General features: G+C 43.0%; 1 protein-coding gene across 1 annotated transcript in view; it reads right to left on the reverse strand.

The window, feature by feature from the left end:
• Positions 1-4328, reverse strand: part of EGR_09540 (hypothetical protein) — a gene marked incomplete at both ends in the record, with an annotated part of 9892 nt that overhangs the window by 4511 nt on the left and 1053 nt on the right. The window lies entirely within an intron of this gene.

Consider the following 4328-nt stretch of genomic DNA (forward strand, 5'->3'; position numbering starts at 1 on the left):
CTAGAGGACTCTGTCTTTTAACTGCTTTTGACAAAAGAATTCCCCATTTAAAGTAGTGAAATGAATTCGTAAACCATTAGTTGCTTGTGCATGACTGTACTACTGAAATCAGTAGGTAGACAGGTCCCATGCGTGTGGTTTTTGGTGCTAGTAAAAGCATTTTGCATCTAAAGCTAGCAATACCATCGAGCAAACAAATACATATCTCCCTGGTTAGCTGGAGGTTTGACTATTTTTTCCGGAAGTGCCTCCGTGCTCTATTTACCTACCTCTATCTCTCTTATGCCCACCTCTCGTACTTTTATCTCACTCAATCCATCCAGACTAAATTATCGCAACACAAGGTTGGTGACTGATTGATTTTGCCTTTCATTAAAATAAGTGGCTGTATCTACAGAAAAAGCGATTGGATCAGGATACCCTTGGCTAAGGAAGATTCTATCGTGCCATGTGTTATATTTTACTTGGTCTCGCAAGTAAACAATTAACATGAAAACAACTGGGACAGCTTTTGAGCAAGGCAGCATCAAAATGTGATCTCTCCTAACAATAACATATAGTGGCGACGGTGGATATTAGACCTGGTCAAAAAGTGATGTGATACTGTTCTAATGCCTTGAAAATGGAACGAAAGGACTCATCAATGAACGAATTAGCTCTCAGCAAAATAAGTCACTTCGATTTCGTCATTTTCGTTTTGTCTTTGAAATAAATTCTTAGAATATCTTTTGACTAGAAATAAGTGCACTAAGCTTCATCAAAATCCATTTTGTCCTTCTAGTTAATCCTGTGCAGTGAAGCGTAAAAGGGCCCCGTCAACAGGTACAAAACATTTACAATGAACAGCAGTCGGTAATGGTCCGCTTACATCTCAGGTGAACTGCGCTGAAGCGTATTTGATTGCTGAGTTTGACTCCCTTCTAAAGATTTATTTGGTCTCCAGCACTCTGATCGGCAGACTGCGTTCCATCGTACAAAGTGGTCATTTTGCACGACCAGATTTGGAAAACCCAATGAGACACATGATTTGTGCAGTAGGGCAGCATGAGTCCATGAGGAAAGGTGAGATCAGTGATTCCCTCTTCGGGTGTAGCCCAGTCTCCCTCATGTTGGACCCCTTAACAGCATAAAATTCACACGAATCTCACTGATCTCTCTCACAGTTTACCAAATCCAGTGTTCCTCCTCCAGGGCTTTTCTGTAGATGCTGATCCTCCTGTGTTACTTAGGCAACTGCAAGAGTCGTCTGTCCACTACAGCTACCACTCACTTTTATCTGGTACAGTACATGTGGACGTGGAATCAAAGCGACAACTTGTACTCTTCTCTAAATGTCGTGGGCAGTGGAGACCGAGGACTTGAGAAACCACTTCCAAGTGGGTAAATTGCAAGAGCATTCAACATGATGCGCCCGAGGAGCACAACTTCAATTCTCCCAATGCTCTAAGAATTTCTGACAGCCAAAAGTGAATGTTTTTCATTCACCTATTCGCCTTCTCCCTTCTTCTCCTCAACGCTCTCGTCATCGTCCTCCTTCTCTAACCCCTCCACTAAAACTGCCACTCCGACTCTTTATTCTGGGCCTAACTTTATTTGCACCTACCATATTCCTCTGCCTCACTCGGAAACCTCTGGCGAGTGGAACGAGGGAGAAAAGAAGGCGAGAGGTACCCTGATAGTTTAGAAGAAAGGACAAAAATCACTGGAGATCAGTGCACCCGAGTTCTGAATAAAGAGGGAGGGTAGTGAGTGGATATATTCTGGGCAATGTCTCTACCGTCGGTTCAGTTAGAAATTTCCCAATCAATAGTGAGTTTGAAATTGTAATTCACAAACGCATCCAGCCAAATCCGCTTGCGCCTTACGGATTCTGTATTGGTTTTGTCTTCCCTCAGTACCCAAGACTTCTGTGGATGCTACATCGCCTGTAGTGGTTTGGCAACAGTGCGAGTCGCTGTTCGATGCATGATCATTCTTACCTGAATTGGTTCCCAAAGACGATGCCCACGAAATGCGGCAATTCTTTATCCACTGAAAATGTCAAGTGTCTACTTGTGAAAAAGAAACGAAGTTGACGTCTGTCTACTTGCTTGTCAACGTAATGGAGTCAAATGGTTTGAGCATATGTTAAAAGGGAGGTGGGATGTAATTGTTTAAGCGATGTCTGGATAAAGTGGGCGATATTTCTCAGGGGCAAATATATTTTGAAGCGAATGAGGTAGAACCTTGCATGTATGTAGCCAAGTTATTTGATTTTGAATGCTAGATTACGTAAGACATTACAACTTTGGGGTGTGTATGTCCGAAATACGGCTATCTCAACCATTCGGTGGTTTGTTGCAGATGGAGTGGGACTTATTATGGTCAGTGATCGGGTGGCCTTCTAAATGTAGAGCACCCTAAGCCAATTATCAGCCCTTAGAAATTATTTCAACTTGTCACCCTTTTCATCAAAAGGAGAAATCGCTTAATTTGGCAGTTGATGGGAATTGGCAAGACACTTTGTTTAAGTGGGGAGTGAAAATGAATTGCGAGCGAAGAAGAGACAGCAGGACATTTATCAAAGTGTCCTTTGTGTCTCCTTCTTTATCAAGACACATAATTTGTGAATTACAAATTAATAAGAAAAATTTGACTCCAGAGCCACCTTCCCCTAACCTCTCCTTCCTGGCTAGCATTTCTTTTCTTATTTTCTATCCCACCTCCTCCGCGTGGGAAGAGAGGGACATGGTGGATGCGACACTACCTCCTCCCTTCCTCTGCCCAACTTGCAGGTCCTTCCTCAGCTACCCAAGTGGTGACGTAATGTTTGTAAGACCCTATAATAATAATAGGCTCCTTCCGACATAACTTCTTTAAGTGTAGAGTGTGTCGTCGTGGCTAGACAAATCTTACTCGCTGAGGTTTAGGCGCAATATAAGCTCGGCCTTTTGGAGGTTGAATCCACTGTCGTCGTAAAAGTGCTTGTTAATGGGACAGTAAGCGATTCCCACGACTGTTCGCATGGCAGGTTCTTAACACTGTAGGTGAGGTGGATATCCTCGGCTGTCAAGACTTCCCTAATTAATAAAGTTGTAAAACAAGCGCAATTCTGAAAGACTGTTTGATTTGGGGGATTTTTTACATATTCTTTTGCCTTATACTTGGTATCGTATTTAGTTGGGCATCGGTGCTAGGGTTGGCGTGCTAATATCAGAGTGTTCACACTCGAAAGAGTGGCAAATGGTGGGAGCACAGAAGGATAAAATGGGTTTTGTAGGCAAGTGCCCTATTTAATTGAACGCCATCGCCTAACTACATCCCAAATACCCAGAATATGGACAGAGTTGAGGAACAAATCTTCTGTAGCAGTAGCGACCATCCGGTAGTGTTCCTCTCTTTACAACCATTCAGACCAAGAGTAGACATCCTAAAGTAGTGAAAACCTGATTAGTCAGGAGAGGGAGTTCATAAAATCGGAGTAGATGTCAATTGGTACTTATCCTCGGCACAATAATGCCGTGCTATATTGCTATTTTGTCAGTTTACCATTAAACATTCAGGAGCCTTTCAAATTGGATGTAGGAGCACTGGCCAGGATGCCACGAAGAGCAACTATAATATGAGTCTATGAGATGGGCTCAAATAAGAATAGGAAGAGCTTGATGAGCGTTTGAATGCCTACTGTGACTGTTCAATCTAAGTTGGCCATCTCTTTGGCGTCTACTACAGGTTCACACAATCAGCCCTGGGGACTGTTGCGGTGATTGAGACCAAGAAATCCCAACAATGTTCAAGGAGAGAACCACCCTACTTGTAGCGAAACTGCGTACTGCAGATTGACGGTGCCATAGAATTAACTCACAATTAAAGTCATGGTCATGTACCATCCCCGGTGACTGCCTACGTAAAAATTTGGCGCCTTAGGGATTCAAGTGTTTCACTTGCCCAACATTCAGCCTCTACGAAGATCGCATAGAGCTCTTATTTACTGTACCATATATACTGTCAGCGAAATTAAGGAGGGAAGAACCTGTGCCAAAAGTTAAATGACGTCAGCACATCTACTTTGTGATCACCGTCCCATAATAGTATTAATTACTAGGAGATTGCCATAATGCACAAAACCCATCTGAACAAATTACATATTTGCCCACTTTTCTTAAACTTACTTGAATACACCTTTGAGTTGAGAGGCAGTCATAGAACAAAAGAATTGCAATGGAACCGGCGTCACTCACCTCCAAGGCAGAAGTGTGCGTCGAACAAGCGTAACCCTGACCACTGCACACCGTCCATAATACTGCCCAGACAGACTGCGCCTACCCAATAAGCCTACTCGTTTCAAG

This window comes from Echinococcus granulosus (assembly GCF_000524195.1).
Source record: "Echinococcus granulosus chromosome Unknown EG_S00152, whole genome shotgun sequence".
NCBI classification, from domain to species: domain Eukaryota; kingdom Metazoa; phylum Platyhelminthes; class Cestoda; order Cyclophyllidea; family Taeniidae; genus Echinococcus; species Echinococcus granulosus.